A 20,159-nucleotide genomic window follows, 5' to 3' on the forward strand; every position below is an offset into this window, starting at 1 on the left:
GGGCAAATCGAAAAAATACGAAAACATATTTTTTATTTGGGGAATAAATTAGGGTGTTTGCTTTCAAACACTAATTGGGTTATGTAAAATAGGTGTCATAGGGTCATATTGCAAAACAGAAGAGTATCAAGAGTTTTGTATATTTATTTAATAATTTAGCAGGGGAATAAAGGGCAAATAGAATGTCAAGTAGAATCGAGATGAATTTTATTTTGAGGCAACGTTGATGCAATGATGTAATTTTTAAAATTGAGTTTTAAATAAAAGTGGGTGAAAATGCCACATCACCTTGAGAAATGTAAATGTTAATGGACAATCAATTAAATTTGAACAGTTCACATATCAGGTGTTTTGAAGTTGATATAGGCCAAACAATGTCAACTGAAATCAAAAGGGACTTTGTAAACTTTACAGGATAATGAGACTGGTGACAATGCCACATTACCTTGGGGAATTTGTATGTTAAAGGGACAATCAAATTTTTAAGAACAGTTCATATCTCAAATGGTGGAATCAAAATAGGTCAAGTGATGTCATTCATTTGCATCATGATTAAAAATAGACTTCATAAAGTTCAATGGCAGGGAACATGAAAATGCCACACGACCTTGACAGATATAAATATCCATTGATAATCAATTTAATTTGAACATTTCATATATAACAGAAGGGAACCAGACTTGTACCAAATGAAACATTGAGCTGTGTAAAATTAACTTTGAGGTTGGGACGGGTGGAAATGCCACATGAGACATGAGTGGACGACAAATATTTTGAGCAGTTTAGGAATTATCAGGTTTGAAATGTAATTCAAATAGGCCAAATTACACATTTTTAGGGGGTCATAATAAAGTGAATGTGTCAATTTCAATTTGATGACTGATGAAAATTTAAAACAAGTAGTAAGTGGAAATAAGCCAAATGACAAAATTGTTCAGATAAAATGCATAATCAAATTTGAATTGGGAAATTTTAATTTTGATGATTGAAACTGAGGAAAGATCCTGCATCATCTCATTGGGTTTTTATAAAGGGACAGGGTCAAAATTTAAGGTATTAAAACAAAAACAAGCCAAAAGTAAATTACACAATGTCATGGGGAAACTTGGGATGTTTTTATGATGGGTTATGGAAAATGTTACAAATTTTTTAGAGTACAATTGTCAATTGATGGTTAATGTAAATGGGAAAATTTGAAGATAAATTTATCAAAGTGCATGTGAATTTGAAAAATTGAACATTCAAAATTTAGATAAACACGCCAAAACAATGAACAAATTGAAATAGATATGTCGGCAATGTTGGATGTATGCTTAAAGTTCTGCAAATGGTATCACATGTACAGCGCAAGGAAATCAGGTGATGTCTGAGGGTGTAATCGCCAACCACTTTACAAGGGCAATTTCAAAAACAATTTGAGAAGCTACACAAATAAAGTCAAAGCAACAATAACAACATGATCAAAAGAGACCCTTAACTTTTTTATTGAATACTTTACATTGATACTAATATCAATGTAGGCTGACAAATATTCAATAAGAGCCAGGTGTCTCAATATTACCCATTGTCATGATTGACAGTCACATCCAAAAATATCACAAGAAATCCACTATACTGTACAGTCACACCAATCACAAAGCTTTAGCCATGCATCCATACATTGTGCAACATTTTTTGTGACAAATGAGGCCCACATGCACAGGGAAGTTTTGCCAGAATGTTTATAAAAATAAAAATATATTATTCAAATGTGTATGAAGTTTATTAGAAATATGGTCAATTTTTGTGAGAATGATTGAAATCACATTTTATTGCGTGGAATTTTGCAGAACATTAACCATCAATTGTTGAAAGGGATATTGTTAGAATTTTTCAGATATAATTTTATGTAACATGGTCAAGATGATGTAAATAATAACAAAGGGTATGATGCAGAATCTTACCAAAAATTTTTTGTTCATAATGCCAATTGTAAATAATAGTTGAAGGTGTTCTTCCGAACATTTTTCAAAATTATTTTAATTCATGAAAATTAGTAAAGGGGAAATTATTGCACAGAAAATTTTCAATGAATATTTTGTTTTCAATAGTTTTCAATTTTCAATGGAAAAATATATTACAGATGGTTTGTTACAACAGTATGAAATTTGGAAGATGTATATTTTTTTTTGTTTAATGACACAAATTGGAAAAAATGCAGCCAAATTTGTGAAGATGACACACTCACGGGTAATTTTGCAGTATCAATCATCAATCATGAATTGCAATTTGTGGTATTTTTAGACAGAGGGTCAAGCAAATGAAATATTGAGCACAGAAAAAATCATATTGGTATGAAATATTTGCATTAATTAAGGCATTATGTGGCATTTTCTTTATAATTTGGTTTTATATTTTGATAAAAATAAAGGTGAAAAAGTCAAGTCACATTTTGTGGGGAAATTTGGTATTCAGGAGGATCATGACATTTAATCAAGGAAATTGTTTTACACTTGTGAAAAAAAAGGCCCAAATTTGTGATAATTATTGCATAAAATAAGGCATCTTGTGGCATTTTCATGTCATGATTTGGTTTTTGAAGTGACAAATGACCGGGTAAGTAGGGAAATTTTAGTATAGAGTTGTCTTCCAAATTTTAACAGTAAATATTAATTTATAACAGTTTGGAATTGGGTATTGGTAGTTCTTGTGGGAAATATTGAAGTGTGAAGAAATATTTGACAATTGATGCTTAAAATGAGGTATTATGTGGCATTGTCAGGCAGTCTGTTGGTTTTTGGTACTAAACAGTGAATAATCAAAGAAATAACACAGGGAATTTGGTCAAACACATAGAAATCGTGTGGGGTAAGCTTTGGTGTAAGGGAGATTCTTCAAATTTGGTCAAATAAATAGTAATATGACAAAGTTTTGAATGGGACAGTAGTAATTTTTGTTGAAATATCAAAATTTTGTTAAATTTATCAGGAATGACATAAAAATTAAAGGTATGATGTGGCACTTTCAATAGAATTTTGTATCAATATGTCAAACAATGAATAGATATACAAAAAAAGAAAGTTTATGAAAATTTTCCGAATGGTGCTCAAACACATGATATAAATTTTTGTTTGTTTAATTACAGGCAAATAATTTGTGAGGAAATATCCGGATGGCATCTTGTGTCATGTTACAAAAACAGTAAATAGATTTAAAATATTAACAAGAACATCATTTACGGGAATCGGTCATACTTCAAGAAAGTTTCACAAACATCACCCCTCCAAATCTGACCCATCCCTCATAATATCAATTCCAAGGCCCCATATCATATACCCCCCCCATCCCAAACCACGGCACCCACCCACCTTTATTCCCTATCCCTTACTAACCTTTGGCTGTAGACAGCACCATGTCTCTACCCTGCTGATGTTATGCATGGTGTCTCTGAAAGGAAAATTAAAATAAATATTAGTTATTACTTGAACAATCATGATTTCATTCCCTTACTTGGTTAATATTTGATGACTAACTGTCAACCAACTTCCACACAGGGCAATCCCAATTTAGTATTTTGTATTGATAGCAAAAGATTTCACTTATTTGTTAAGTCATTACATGTGCACTGTATATTTTCACTACGAGTTCACTCTAAGCGAGTTTAAAAATACCTGATTTTATTTTTAATTCAAAAATTCACAGAAAGACGGTTAATACTGATCTCTGGAAATCCATCTCAGGACAGAACAATCAAATAGTAAATACATATACGAACACAACTGTTGGCAATAGTACATGTACACTGTCTCATTACAGAGTATGATAAGATCTGTTCAAGCATATGTGTGTTATCAGTCCGGGTTATGTCCATAGAGAGGATATTACGATTGACCAATCAGCGAACCTGCTGCCGCAACGTCATGAATAATTGACCATGCAATCCTTGGCTCGCAGATTGTAATGAGTTCGGAACTTTCGGCCAGATTTCACTCTTTATTTTTAGCACTAGGTAGTTTTTAGATGTAGACGTTACGCACAATGTTCAGTACGGTCGAGATGGCGACTGACACTGGTGGTTATTACATCGAATATTACTTCTTTAGATGATTTTCCTGGCCAGGTACCGCTCCTAGAAATCAGGATTTGACCCTTGTAAATCTACAGCAAATTATTTGTCGCCAAATATCGCCTATTTTTGGTCAAATTGAATTTAACCTTTCCATCTGTAGCATGGAGAATGTTTCAAGCTTTCCAACGATGGGTCAACTGTTCTTGTCAATGATCGGAACACGATGGAGCACGATTTTTCGATCACCATGCATTTCCGGTACGATTGACCCTTTGCTCAGAAAAACGCGCGCAGAATCAATCGCCGAGAAGTTAACCAGAAGCTGGTAAAGAGTACGAAAAACGTCCAATAACTCTTTGTCGAACATGATCTAGGGTAAAGAAACTCAGAAAACTATTCCTGAAGAAATCCTTACAATTTTTAACACGGTAGAACGTCGCAAATCAACTCGACACCTCCGGGTAGCCAACATTCTCACTCAATCGGTCACGGTGGATCTGTCAGGTCAGATCGCGATCTCAGCATAACATTTCAAAGTGAACCCTTTAACCGCCATTACATATACAGTATGTGATTGGGTTCTTGCCTTAACCTCATTACATATACGGTACGCCATTGGCTTTTCCCAACTATCCTCTGTATGGTCATAACCCCGACTGGTTATATACATGTTGTAGCTCTCTAAATACCCACTTTAGTTATTTTGCCGTTCAAAGTCCCGAACAAGGTTGGGTCGTAGTAATTTACCTATTTTCGCTACGAGGCGCCCGGCAGCTATCCGTGGCGGGGTTGACCTTTTGATGACCCGCATATACACAAGCCACCCTGCCACAGAAAGCTGCGTTTCCACAGCTACATGTACCGGTAGTTGAATGGTTGCAATACAAGTTGACAAGTCTGTCTGTGTGTATTGTACGTGCCAAGTATTTGATGTTTTGTTTCCCATGCACCTCATCAAATTGAATGATACTGAAATTTAACTGACACCATAACTCATGAATTTGAATCAATGTGCATGCAGTTTTACTACAAATGAAACACTCACTGGTGCAGTTGAGAAAAATCAAGATATGAAGAGTGAGAAATCATACAAAATGTAACTAAAAAAAACTAAATAATTCATCAAATTATAAGCTATACAATTTCTAAATTACACTGTACATGTCATATATAAACAAGTATATCTATCCCTATTTCACCTGAAGCTGTATCTGGAAACAACTTTTAAATTTTTAATATCCTGTCATTATCCAGCCCCTCTCATTGATTTAACCTCAATCTTTGTTTGTAATCTACTGTTTATAAGTTACGGTGAAAATGAATGACTGGAACCTACATGTATCTGTTGTACTAGTACATGTAATAATGCGGGGATTAGCTTGGGAACTGTTTGGAGAGGATAGTTGTTGTGTGGTGGGTCATAAAGATTCAACTTCATCGACGCAGGTCCTTTTTTAGCTCCATGCTAAAACATAACTGGCCCGATTTCTTTCAAACTTGGCACAAGCGTTGATTTGTTTCATGATACGATAGCTCTGCGTCACAGCGAAAGATATAGCTACTCACTACTATTTTCAATAGAAAGTATGTGGTGTTATCAAAATTGAAAGTTGGATGAGAAGAACTTACCGAGACATGTCTTGGAGAGGTATGGATGCGGGGTATTCTCGACCGCGGGTCATCCGGGTACTTGCGGTTTTTTACGTCAGTTCAGTTCAGTTTGGTTGACGGGATTAGTAATCCTTTCAGGATTCTGGTCATCCCTCTAGACTTCTCTGGTTTCATAGTACAAATCAATGACGTTTTTGAAGGCATTTACTGTTGGCGCTGTAACAACTTCATCTGGTAGACTGTTCCATTCGTTTAATATCCTGCATGAGAAGTAGTACTTCCTGACATCCAGTTTTGCGTGAGTTTTCTGTATTTTGTGAATATGACCTCTCGTTGACCTACTGTGTGGTTATGGAACTTCAGATTGCAGTGATCAATGTTGTACATATTTTATACATCTGGATCATATCTCCACGTCGTCTTCTTAAACTTAAAGATGTCAAGTGTAGTCTTTTCAGTCTCTCTTCATATGGTAAGTGACGTAAATCTGGTATTAGTCGTGTGGCTCTTCTCTGCACTTTTTCAATCATGTTGATGTCTTTCTGTAGCCATGGTGACCACGCTTGTATGGCATATTCCAATGACGGTCGGACAAACTGCTTGTATAGTCTCATCATGATGTCTTTTGATTTAAATGAAAATGATCTCTTGATTAATCCCAGGGTCTTGTTTGCTTTTTTCACTGCTTCCGCACATTGACAGGCTGGTTTAAGTGATTCATGAATTGTAACTCCAATGTCTTTTTCTTTTGATACTGTTGCTAGTGAAACTGCATTCATATCGTAGTGAAAGTTCTGGTTTTTAGGACCAATATGCATAACTTTACACTTTTCAACGTTGAACTGCATCTGCCATGTAGCTGACCAATTTAGGAGCATGTCCAAGTCTGCTTGTAACTCTTTGTTGTCCTGTTCTGTTTCAACACGTCTGTACACCTTGGTATCATCTGCAAACTTTTTTACTTTTGAGTGAACACCAGAATCGATGTCATTTATGTAAATTAAAAACAAAGTTGGTCCCAACACAGATCCCTGGGGGACGCCACTGGTTACTGGAGACCAATCTGAGCAAGCACCTCGAATAACAACACGTTGTTTACGACTGTTTAGCCAGCTTTCGATCCAGCTTGCCACTTTGCCGCCCACACCATGACTCCGTAATTTTCGACACAGACGTACGTGTGGTACTTTGTCAAATGCTTTCGCGAAATCAAGGTAAATAACATCTACAGGAACGCCCTCATCCATCGCTAGTGTTACATCTTCAAGGAATTCCAACAGATTAGTTAAACAGGATCTGTGCGCACGGAAGCCATGTTGTGTGTCCTTGATCAAACAATTCTCTTCAATATGATGGACTAGTGCATCTCTCAAACAGGTTTCCATAATTTTGCCAACCACTGATGTCAGACTGACTGGACGGTAGTTTGCAGCGTTTGCTTTACTTCCTTTTTTAAATATGGGAGTTATGTTTGCAGTCCTCCAGTCTTGAGGTACTTCTGACGACTGTAATGATTTGTTAAAAAGTACTGCTAGTGGCTTACATAGAACTGCGGCACATTCCTTCAAAATTAGTGGGTACAGTTTATCTGGACCAGCAGACTTTGTCGTAATCAAGTTGCATAAATGACGATACACAGTTTCTTCTGTAATAGTTATATTCAGTAACTGTTCTTCACTTGGTCCTGTGAAAATAGTGTCAGGCTCAGGAATTCTGCTAGTATCTTCCTCCGTAAATACAGAAGTAAAGAAATCATTCAGAACAATAGCAATATCCAAGTCACTATCACACACTGTTCCATCTTCTTTCTTCAATTGACTTATAATCTCTTTTGCTTTTTGTTTTGACCTAATGTAGGCATAGAATGCTTTAGGGTTCTTTTTACAATTTTCAGCACGTTCCTCTCAAAGATTCTTTTTGCTGCTTTAACTTCTTTTGTACAGCTTCTCTGTAATCTCTTATAGTCTTCATAGACATTTTGATCCTGAGATTTAACATATTTCTTCCAACTCTTTTCTTTCTATAAGTTTCAAAAGATCATGTGTCATCCATGGTTGCCTTTTTCTCCTTCTCATTTCTTTTGTTGGTACGTAAACCTCAACAGCACTTTTGGTCTTTTCTTTAATAAAGTTCCACATCTCTTCTGTCGTTTTCATGCTCTCAATTTCCTGCCAAGGTGCATTCGTCAGAACACTCTTAATGCTATCAAGATCAGCTTCTCTCCAGTTCAACAATTTTTCTTTATTTAATGTCACTTCTACGATGAGTTGCACAGACATTGTAATGAGAATGTGGTCACTGGCACCCAGATGGCCACCTGAAGCAATCTCTGTTATCATGTTCTCTTCACTCGACAATACTAAGTCCAGGCAATTTGCTCCTCGAGTAGGGAAACAAACATGCTGTGATAAAAATTTATCCAGTGTTACGTCTAAGAACTTGCCTCCATTAGTATCTGACGTTAGATTTAGCCAATCAATACCTGGATAGTTGAAGTCTCCCATAATTATAACATGACGGTCGCCAACTTCCTCAATAAGATTTATCAGTTTTGTATTGTTCTCTTCGTTGCTATTTGGAGATCTGTAGACCACTCCCAGAAGTGCAGATTGACTTCCCTGAGTTCTAATGTTGCACCATACTGAGTTTGAGAATTCGTGTTTCTGGAATTCTGTTTCTTCCATAACCTGTATATTGTCTCTTATGTATAACAGCACACCACCTCCTCTTCCACCTTGGGTATCAAGTCTATCTTCACGCAAAGGCAAATGATAGTTTTCTAGATATAGTTCCGCAGGGTTTATGTCTGGGTGAGTCCATGATTCTGTGATCGCAATGACATGATATTGATTGTGAGGCCAATAACCGTAATTCGTCTAGTTTATTCATGACACTCTGAGCATTGGTATATAAACAATTAAGTCTTGATATCTGATGAATGTTCCTCTGGTTATCAATATTTCTATTCACACAAGAATAGTTTCTTCTCCTTGCATTCTCCTTATTTACAATTCTGTCCGTGTTTACAATATGTACACTTTTAGGTTCGCAAGCTGTCCTTTCTCTATGTATATTTACATCTTTATAAGTCACAGCATTTAACTGAAGTTTTTTGTGTCTGGATTATCTTTATTTCTCTCTACAGACACTATCTCTCCTCTTCTTATTCTTAAGTTTGTTTCGCCAGCTTCACGTCTTCTCCTTAGCTGATTTCTAAGTTCTCTTTCTTTCTCTTGTTCAAGCGGGGTGTAGTCTGGAGTGATATATATTCTTTGTAGTGATTCTATTCTCACTGTTTCTCAGTTTATGTGCACTTTGTAATACCTTGTAACGTAGGTCTGGAGACGGAAATTTAACTCTGATTAGACGGTTATAGCCTTCACCTCTTTTAGTGCCTAGTCTCTCAATATTTATTGTGGTCTCTTCTAGCTCTATTCCAATTTCCTTCAGAACGCTTCTTACAGCTAGTATATCCTCTACTTCTTCTTCCTTACAGTTTCGAATAATGGCATTACATCTTCTCTTTTCTTTATTCATTTCCTCTCTAATACAGCCAGTAATGTTCTTTTGTAATGAGTCAACATGTATTTCAATTCTATCGACACTATCTCCAAGTTAATTTGTTTACTGCTCCACCAATATCATCGAGTTCGTTTTGCATTGTTGTCTGTTTCTGCTCTAACGCTGTTATCTTAGTCATTATACTCACGGCACAGCGATTACATTTTTTGCAGAACCAGTGAATGGGACTATCGTCTTCATTGGCATTGGAGCTCAGGAATTCGTAAATTTCTTTCTTCACGTTCTCGCATCCAATCTGGTGCCAGAACTTGCATACCCCACAGAGTAGAGCTGCGGAGTAGGTATGCTAAGCTATTATTATGCAAATTAGTTTTGGTCATGTGAGCATACTGAACAGGCAGTTTGTAGGCTGACTAACACAAAAATACTGAGACTTCTTCAAAACATGTCTTCCTGCAAGTACATGGGTCACATTTGCAAAGGACGTCAAACACTCCATTTTTCCAAATATAGCTGAAAAGTAACAACACAGCAATACAGGGCATAAATGAAAAAAACGGAGACTATGTAGTGACATTTGATGGAGTATGACTAGTTTTGAGATGACCATTGCAATAATTTGTCATGTACAAGATGTATTGAGGTCAAAGGTCATTGACATCCTACAGCCAATGAGAGCTATCCATTAGTAAATGTTATATATATTCACGTTTCTTAGCTCACTTTGCCTTCCGTTAGGGCAAACTAAGGTACGCCAATAGTTTTCAGGGAATAATATGTAATTTATTACAGTTTTGTCACATGAAAACACTAAATATTTACCTTATACTGCTTAGGAGATAACTTTCAAGTTACACACTACTTCACACCAGCACTGAAAAGTATAACTAAAAAGATGGGAACTTGATTAGAATGATACACAAGTACACAATGATTTCAAATATCAAAACCACTGATGAAAACCGTTGGAGAAACTCAACACTAAATATTTACCTTGTACTGCTTTGGAGCCAACTTCCAAGTTATACCACTACCACCCTCTACGTCACACCAGCACTGAAAGTATAACTAAAAAGATAAGAACTTGATCAGAATGATACACAAGTACACAATGATTTCAAATATCAAAAATACCGTCAATGACGCTGTACCTTCTCTAATGTGTGGCCAGGTCAGGTAATTGGTTGTTGGCATGGCGTTATTGGTAAATAGTTGATGATGTAGGGGCATGAGGTGAGATATGGACCAAAGAACCCAAAAGATGATTAAATACATCAATCAAAAAAAATTCTAAGCTACAGTATAAACTGCCTAAAGATAGTTCAGTGTGGAAAAAAGGTTAAATAATTCAGAAATAAGAATTAACAGTCCAAAATAGTAATGACGCACTTCCCTACTGACCTGAGTGCATGTGAAATACACAACCTGGCATCTGTAAATTAAATGTATACCAAGTGATCATTTTAAGTCACTTTTAACTGTTTTTAAGGGATATTCCAAAGAGTCCTGTGGAAATGATGAAAAACGCTTATCTGGTCTTGTGTTTGTAAACCTCATGGCTGATAATTGTCATAGTATTCAAAAGAAATTGAAAGTGAAGAAATTACTGTTTTAATAGGCATATTTTCCTTGAAATACATGACCGTGTAAAGAATATATGCTAAAAGTGTTTAAGAGTAAATTTCTCTTCAAAAAATAATTTAATCTGTGACCAAAGGATTTTTATTCTTTGAGTTTACAAATTCAAACATTGCAATTTGTTCAATCATCTTGTGCAGTGCAAAATTTATACAATGACTGAAAAATAAAAAAAATTGGCAGAATTACAGTCTTTGTGAAGTAAAATCATGGGTTGACATCACGAAAATTGTAATTTGTTCGAAGTACTTTCTATAATTTAAAAAGAAAAGTTCATGCAGAAACGGTAACATATATTGTCAGCAATGTAGTGTTAATTTTGACTTTACATCAAAATATGCCTTTGCTGGATACCAAATATGTAGGGCGAAATATTAAAATCAGCCGTGTTCAGCAAAATCCACACAACAGCATTGATCCTTTTCTAATTTGATTTGATTTGCTTATGTTATCCTTGTATGACAGTCAGTACAATATGGAACTTGAACACAACACAGTGAATAAGTATGCTGTAAATGAAATGGTGTGGCTGCATCCACATGCAGCAATAGGAGTGCCTTTGTCTCTCACCCCTCATTTCCAACCTGTCCCATCCCTGAAAAAATAGTTTGGTCTTATATTTATAATGTTAATAATTTCTGTATTTGTTAAAATGTGCGCATCTCAAAAACTTTTGATCATAAACATTTTCATTGTTTTTTATAGCTGACCAGTCAGTTAACCTGTTTATTTGAATATTTGCCCATTTTTTCTCAGTATTTGACATTTCAGAATAGCTTCTTATTCAATTTGTCATTTTCTAAAAGTTAAAATGCTCCTTTGTGTGGTCAAGCTTTCCACAAGCATCAAATGTTGTACTTCATATAGGAAGGTCTGCCTCTAGAGGGCGGGCATCATGAATAGTGTTTGTTAGTTTAATAATTCCTCCACATAAACTTCTGATTGTACTGTAAACATTGAACATGGCCGACGTCCGATTTTCCTGTCTAAAACTTTCACTCATTTTCGTTCATATGACTCTGAAACTCAAGGAAACGATTGGGAAGAAAGAGTTGTCTTGAAATATTGAGGTACTCGCCGATATTTTGCAAAATTAAATGAGAAAAAATGCAAGGAAAATGCCGACAGGCTTACACAATGACCGTTTTCAGACTCAGAGGCATATGATCTACTGCAGATTATGCAACAGGCCCATATCACGTGAGGCCATGAGGGGATTATCCACGCAACTCAGTACCAAACACTAGCGCACACAGGGTGAGCAAACACAAAGTGAGTACCCCTAACGTCAGCTCAGTAGTCTGTAATAGATTGTAGTCAACTAAGAACCTTGGAGAAAGGCTTACATGTAACACTGTGGCTATGCCGCTGAGTCCCTTTGATTTTTGTCACAGCTCAAAATCGTTCCCCTACACCTCAACCTGAACCATGAACACCCCCACCAGTTTATGATATGACCCATCACAATGGCATGACGTCAACGGATCTTGACAGACGGAAGTATTGACAGACGGAAGTAGTTGACACCAGCATACTGGTTTTCAACTCTAATACCTTCTCTGTCTATAAATAGACACGAGAAGGTAAAAACCACTGATGAAAACCGTTGGAGAAACTCAACACTAAATATTTACCTTGTACTGCTTTGGAGCCAACTTCCAAGTTATACCACTACCACCCTCTACGTCACACCAGCACTGAAAGTATAACTAAAAAGATAAGAACTTGATCAGAATGATACACAAGTACACAATGATTTCAAATATCAAAAACCACTGATGAAACCGTTGGAGAAACTCAACACTAAATATTTACCTTGTACTGCTTTGGAGCCAACTTCCAAGTTATACCACTACCACCCTCTACGTCACACCAGCACTGAAAGTATAACTAAAAAGATAAGAACTTGATCAGAATGATACACAAGTACACAATGATTTCAAATATCAAGTACCATTAACAATGTGTGATGGGTTAATGGCAGTTGTTGTGATTGTTAAATAAGGAAAATGTGATCACTACAGGACAAAAAAGGACATTTACAATTAAAACAATAACAGTACTACACAGTTGCTACACTTAAATAGTCTATACACAGAGACTTACCTTTGCAATTAAATAGATACAGTACACTGCAGAGTAGACAACAAATGTTGTATACATGTTTACACAAAACCATTTACACACTTGATGAACTTGAAAGTGAAAATAAGTAGTAAAGAAGTTGATTTAACTGTTGTTCACGGATACTTATCAAAGGTTGGTTGTTATTTATCATTTTTATATGGGTTAATGGTTGGGGTGTTTAAATTGGTGACATAGGTACACTCTGGTAAAAGTACCTGTACATTAATAGCTGCCTTCAGGAATTATTCGTAAACATCCATCCTGGTAGTCTTCCTGTAGTTCATATGTGTATATGGCAGGATCTCCATCATATTTGATGTTATACCAAGAGATGAAACCTGGGACCACATTTATAACTCTGCCATTGAAGGTAAGTCCATCTTCAAATCTGTGTTCCACAAATTTGCCAACAAGTAACGGTGTGCGTTCTGAAGACTGTTCATGCAGTGGGCCCCTGGTGCATGCTTCATTGATTAATGAAACTAAATTTTCTTTTAGTGTGTTGACAGGTAATTGAGTGTATTTCCCATGCTGATTTTTGGATGACAGATTGTAAAGAGCAGTCTGACTTGGCTGTTGTTGAAGTACAGTCTTACGAAACTGTAACTGAACTTTTAGTGCTTCCTTTTTTCTTTGACGGTATGTATTTCCTGGAGTTTAGCATAACTTCTTCTTCAGTCTGCCACAAACCAAAGTATGTTATTTTGTCAGTCAGGTCAGACTTCTGCTTTAGTTGCTTTCGTCTCTTCTTTTCAATCGTTTGTTGCTTTTCCCGCATTATTCTAATTCGCTCTCTTTGAATTTCAGCACAGCGACCTTTGAACTGTGATCTTAGGTTACGTCCTCCTGTTCTTGCTTCTGTTATCAATGTCTCTCTTTCATGTTGCGGTAGTTGGTGTAACCAAGAATCCGTTTGGTTCACTGAATACATGATGAAAGATTCATGTGCTAGTGTGGAGGCATGTGGACGATACCGTAACAGATAGTCCAACATGCCGAATACAAATTCAGGAAGTTTGTTTGTGGTTGGTACAGATGTTGTTGTGCTTTGCAGTGTGTCTGTGGGTGAATCAAACTTACCTAGCGGTAAGTGGTCTTTGATGGCTCGTGTTAGAAGTGTTTTCAGTGTTATCGATATATTCTGCGCCATTGGAAGAGCAATCTTGTCGATTTCCTCATTAGGCTGTACCAGGGATGAAGAACATCTTGGATGGTGTAATGTTGGGGGAACGGCATGTGTTTGCCGGTAAGAAAATCTGCTGCATTTTGTGATGTCTCAGTGAAATAGGTGAGAAGTGATTGATAGGTGGTGTTCAGGTGCAAAATGTGATTGGTTTCTTCCAGGATACGCCAAAATGGTCCAGTAACGAGTTTATCAATAAGTCCAAGAACTTTGACTCCTGCCAAGCACACAGGATCTTCTATGTACTTCAGTATGGTCTTCTGCAGAAGATTCGTTGTCCCATGTACGTCTGTTAGGAATGTGGTTATGTAGTTTTTATAGTGAAAGACCAGGGCTGACAGAAGAAAAACGACATTGAAGCGATTCCCTCGAAAACGGACTAACTTGTTCTTAATATTATTTGATTGTAGATATGTTGTGAACTCACTGTAGCAGCCAGACTGTTCATCCCCTCCTCGGGAAAAGCACTTTGCAGCCATACGAACAAGCTGCACAGAGGCAGCTTCTTTCACACTTCTTGGATCAGGTGCTTGTTCATCCGTGTTGTGGTGCTGGAAACACTATCCCTGTATGAATGCTCAAATTGATGAATTGTGTATGTTGATGAGTCTGCAAAGTTGACTAAGAGATGCAAGCCACAGAAGAAATTGTTCATTTTTGAGCATGACTGCTGTTCTTCTTCGTTCAGCTCCGCCCAGTTGGTGATCAATTCTGGTAATATCTGTTTTCTGTACTCTTCAAGCAGGATGTTGAAAGCTGTATTAGTCTTGGCTCTGTCACTCATGGTATTATGGATGTTTGTTAGTATATGTTTGCCGATTTCGCTGGTTGAACTTGAAGTGGTGTCATCAATGTCGCTGAGTATGGTTTGAAAAGTATTAAATGTTGTAGTTGATGCCTTATTTGCCATTTCACGTAGCCCTAAAACGAATGAATTGTGGTGTTCATCGGTGATAACAAATGTGTTGTATGTGTGTCCAAATTTGCGGGTTTCATCTTGTTGTAGAGTAGTGTGTCTTTTGCTTGTTAATGTTCCAAGTTGTTGTTGACATACAGGGATTTTCGCATCAATGAAATTATCAACGGTCTGCCTTGATGGTAAGCGGTCAGGTGTTTTTCCAGCCAGGCTCAATACTTCTCCAATAACTTCTGAGATTCGGGTTGATGCAACATTGAAATTGGATAAGTTCATTACACAGTGAATGAGTGCTGGTGTAAAGCCTTTTTGTTGACATCATATAATTTGATGGTGCTGTCATCACTAACTTGGCTTCCTAGGTCTTCACATCGAGCCTCCAGGTGTTTTACTTCAATCTCCAATTTCTTTCGATCTTGCGCCAAAACAACATTGTCTTCTAATATGCGGTCATATGCCAGCTTCATGTTATTCAAAGAACGCTGTAGTCTGTTATTTGCAATTGACAATTGATGCATCCTTGCTCTTAATCCTACATTCTTCTGAGCATTTTGTTCGTACATGCGCACGCTTTTTGTTAATTTAATGACAACCTTTTGCTGTCTTCATGTTTTTTTAGTTTGCTTTGAATGCGCGTCAATTTTCTTCTCAGATAATGTTTTTCTTGGTGGAGCTGTTTTACAATTGCACTTCTTTCCTTTGGTGTTTGTGCATGTTTGCAAGCACTTGTCCTTGAATTTCTTATCTTTGTTATGTTGTTTTCCAAAGATGACATTTCACGAGCAAGATTTTCAGCAACACTTTTGTAAGTAACACTGTCACTGTGACTTTTGGTGGGTTTTACATTAGTTGTTGTTGTACTTGTTGGAATAGTAAAGATCTCCTTCATCACACTGACCTTTGTCTTCCCACGTTTGGATTTTAGGTTTTGTTTGAGCCGGTACAATTTACTTTTTAATGCTATTAAAGTGATGTTGGAGAAGGGAATGCCACTGGCTTCGGAGAAACTTGACCCCAATCGCTGTTCAAGTGCACCTCCTTTTTCGCTTTGACATTTAATAAACAATTTAATGGCATCTTCGTTTGTGAGAGCCATTCTTTACTGCAGGAAAAAAGGAGACAGGAAAGACGACACAACAAAAACAAAAAAAAAATAATAAAAAAATAATAAAAACAACAGTGTAGAGAGGATAGATAAAAAGTACAGGTGTATGTGAAGGCATGGTACTGAATGCAATGTTTTATCTACTTTATGCAATAAAATAAACAAGAATTGTTTTTCAGAGTTTTTCACCCTTGTGTGACAATTCACTAAAAGTACATATGTTCACTAATACAAATGGTCTAACATAAAATACATGAATTTTTGTCCAAATTTAATATAAATTTCAACTTGCTGTACAATATGGGGTGCCTTTGGGGCACAGTCATGTATTATATAGTGGTGTATCACACAAGGGTGAAAGACATTGTATCCAGTAATAGCCTTTGCAGGTTTGTCAAGTATCTTCAGTACTTCTGAATGCCTATGGCATAACTTACCTTTGGAAGTCTTGTAGAGGGTGGCCACAACCTTGCAAATCTTCAAAATGAAGAAAGTCTTCCAGTTCCCTAAAACAATACACATAATTGCACACCATTTTTATTCGCCATATTATTTGCAAGGGACACTTGGATAGGGTTTGGAGTGATGGATTGCTTTGGCATTGGTTTTAAAAGCTTACAAATGTTTGAATGTCATGGATTAATTTCAGTCAGGGTGCCCAACGATGTAATAATCAAACATCCCAAGTATCAAAATATAAACAGTACAAAAGCACAACAATCCAGTAACATTTTCTTAAACAAAAGTTTTTTATTTCATATTCAATTTTACTAACAATATTTATCTGTGATCAGAATCAGTTTCCACATTTGAAAAACCTGAATCGGATGCAAAATCAATGAAACCAAAATTTGAAGTTAAATAATATTTTTGAAATTTCCAAAACAAATCAGGAATAATACAAAATATTTTTCTTTGGTGGTATGACACATAAGACTCAAGGGCATGTGCTATATGAACTATGGATATTTTTTTTGTAACTTTCAATTCATTAATTACAATTATATCTATCCGATTGTCAAAGGATTGGCATAACACCTTCTCAATAATGTGGCCTACAACACCACCAAGGCTACTGTTTAGCAAAAGATGTACATAATACGCAGTTTTCTCTCTTTTGATCCTTGACAAGTAATTTCCACATCATTGAAAAGAACTTCTAGAAATGCTCTTTTGAACATGGATCCATCTCCGCTTTCTTGCATTTTAATTACTGATTTGGGCGTAAATGACATTTGAAACCCTACAACAAATAACAATTCAATAATGCCATGATCAGCAACAGCACAATTATATGTTCATGTACTGTGCCAGTATTTAGTGCTTATTAAATCAAAACAGTGGTTATAAACAACAAACATTTTGTGCTATTTGGAATGAATGTCATGCTGATGCAGGACTCATCAAAATTTCAAAAATAACTTTACTTTAAAAAATAAGTTTCATAAATGGGTTTTTATGAAGAGCTTTGACAAACAAGAGTATAGATATATTTTATTTGTGCTGAATGGATGGAAATGTTTTGTGCAGAGAATTATAAAAACTAAATGTACTAAGATCAAGTTTACATTACGTTAACATATGTTGAGATCATGACATTATAAAATTGTATTCCAAACAACAAGTACTTGGCAGTGTCATAACTCACTGATAATATTATACTTTTAGAAAAAAAATGGAAGGCACACATTTCTAATGGGAAGTTCAGAAATTACATGTACATGTGGAATGACAAGATGTTGTACTGAACCATTAACTTACCTTATACTACACTCTTTGGATTTCACAAGTACAAAAGCTGTCTGGAACTCTACCTGTATATGTTATAAAGTTTTTCAAAGCTTTAAAAAGGTGTCAGTGAATGTACAGGCTTTCAACCACTTCAAAGCTATATTGTAAATAACATTTTATACTGCACAGCCCGGGAATATCTCTTATGTTTCATTAGTCCTGTTTCATAAGTCAGGTCCATGACATATGTACCAACATCAGTGATTGGTTCATCTGGTAATTTAAGGTCCATTTGCGTTACGCTGATTGGTGGGACCTCATGCGTTAGGTCTCATTACTATGTATTATTCACTTTACAGCTCCCTGATTGGTTAATGTGTAGGTCCGGTCCTCCAGTGTTCACTGCCTCATTATGCAATGTCTCACGTGCTTCCTAGCTACCGCTGAAGTATTACGTTATTCGTGATGTTCACTGATCGGCCGAAACTTACAACGAAAATTGCCCGACAAACCTTCATACGTTAAATATCCATGTTTTTACTTATCTCTGTCCCTTTATGCATTAAGTAGACTCGGTTCAAGTCTGTGATTTGATAATGTTTGAGAGGAGTGAACGCAACGATACGTATTTTGCTTTCGTGTGAAACGCGCGCGTGAGTGGAGTGGACGCGATGAGTCGGGTGAACGCTATCCAGGGGAGCTTCACCCGGAATCCGGCAGAAAACTAACTCACTATACTGTGCAGACTCAAAGGTAGCGCATTCAATCGCTAGGAAAAACATGGCCTGGGCTACCAAATTCGAATAGTTTTGTACGAAATTGGACAGGCACAAGAGAAACTATTATAAATGATTTTATTTTTTTTTAAATTCATCGACTTGAACCAATATAGCATTACAGGCATGTTGGCTCATTGTTTTCCAATTGTTGGTTACGTACAAAGTTCACACTTTTAATTTTCATTTTGATTTGATGGGAGCATTGGCCGCATCGACAACAGTGAGGCCTGTGAATGACAAGAGGAAACAATAGAGCGTCAAGGCATTACGTAGCAAAAATACGTCACGGTTTCAGGCGTCAGAAGCTCATTTCAACCAACTACCGCAGGGAAAAGGAAAAAATAGCGTCAATGACACTGTAGCTCCCATCCTGGACTATTAAGTGTTTGTTCTCTGGTCAGATATTTGAACATGTGTGAAAGGATAAAGTGCATGAAGTGAAAATACTTAAATGAAATGTACTGGAGACAGTGAAATATGTTTAATGTAATTATTCAGAATATAAAATGGAAAAAATACAGAATTAGATATATCGAATACTGTGATACAACCATTAACTCAACAAGTCATTTACAATGACATAGTCCCCACTTGTAATAGGAGTATTAGTCTTGATGGGGCAGGAAAATGTGGTCATTAAGAAGTATCACTGGAGTGTATATGTTGAGATCTATGGGCACACAGGTCTATGTCGTTGTTCCCAATTTGAAACACATGAGGCATGTCTAAGTTATGGTTCTAAATCGGGAAAAAAGATCAGACCTCTAGCAGTATTGGCCAGCCAAGAAATACATATGCGCATTATAAATGAGGTACAAGATGTGACATCTTAAGGTCTAATATCCTATCAAAATTGGAGGGTATAGAACTTGTGGTTACTGAAATATGCATATATATGTATAATCAAGGTTTAAAGGTCATCGAGGTCACATGACATTTTGAAAAAAAATATTGCTAATTAATCCCTATATGCCAAAATATCCGATCTCTAGCTCTATTCGCTTGCCCAGAATTAGATGTGTACATAATAATGAGGTAAAGCGTGTGTTGTCATAAGGTCTCCCATACTACTAAATACAAAGGACATAGCACTTGTGGTTACTTATTATTGACATAAACATATATTTTAGGTAAAAGGTCATCGAGGTCACATGACATTTGGTCAAAAAATTTCTCTCCTATAGTTATCCCTATATACCAAAAATCAGACATCCAGCTCTATTGGCTCGCTCAGAATGAGATATGCGCATAATTATTGAGGTACAGTATGTGGCGTCATAAGGTGTCCAATCATACCAAACATGAAGGGTGTAGCACTTGTGGTTACTGAGTTATGGACAAATATGTATATTTGAGGTCAAAGGTCACCGAGGTCACGTGACAATTTTGTCAAAAAAATTGTTTTGCTAAGTTATCCCTATATACCAAAAATCAGACCTCTAGCTCTATTGGCTCGCTCAAAATTAGATATGTGCATAATTAATGAGGTACAATATGTG

General features: G+C 36.4%; 1 long non-coding RNA gene across 1 annotated transcript in view; it reads right to left on the reverse strand.

The window, feature by feature from the left end:
* The window catches only part of LOC139118413 (uncharacterized), a 130,488-nt gene extending 112,523 nt beyond the window's left edge, over positions 1–17,965 (reverse strand). The window contains exons 1-3 of the long non-coding RNA XR_011548700.1: positions 17,912–17,965; positions 16,588–16,656; positions 12,635–12,709 (exon numbers count right to left, since the gene is read on the reverse strand). This is a non-coding gene — a long non-coding RNA (uncharacterized lncRNA). The remainder of the gene's footprint in view (positions 1–12,634; positions 12,710–16,587; positions 16,657–17,911) is intronic.
* Positions 17,966–20,159: the final 2,194 nt, after the last annotated feature.

This window comes from Ptychodera flava, chromosome 19 (genome assembly GCF_041260155.1).
Source record: "Ptychodera flava strain L36383 chromosome 19, AS_Pfla_20210202, whole genome shotgun sequence".
Classification (NCBI taxonomy): domain Eukaryota; kingdom Metazoa; phylum Hemichordata; class Enteropneusta; family Ptychoderidae; genus Ptychodera; species Ptychodera flava.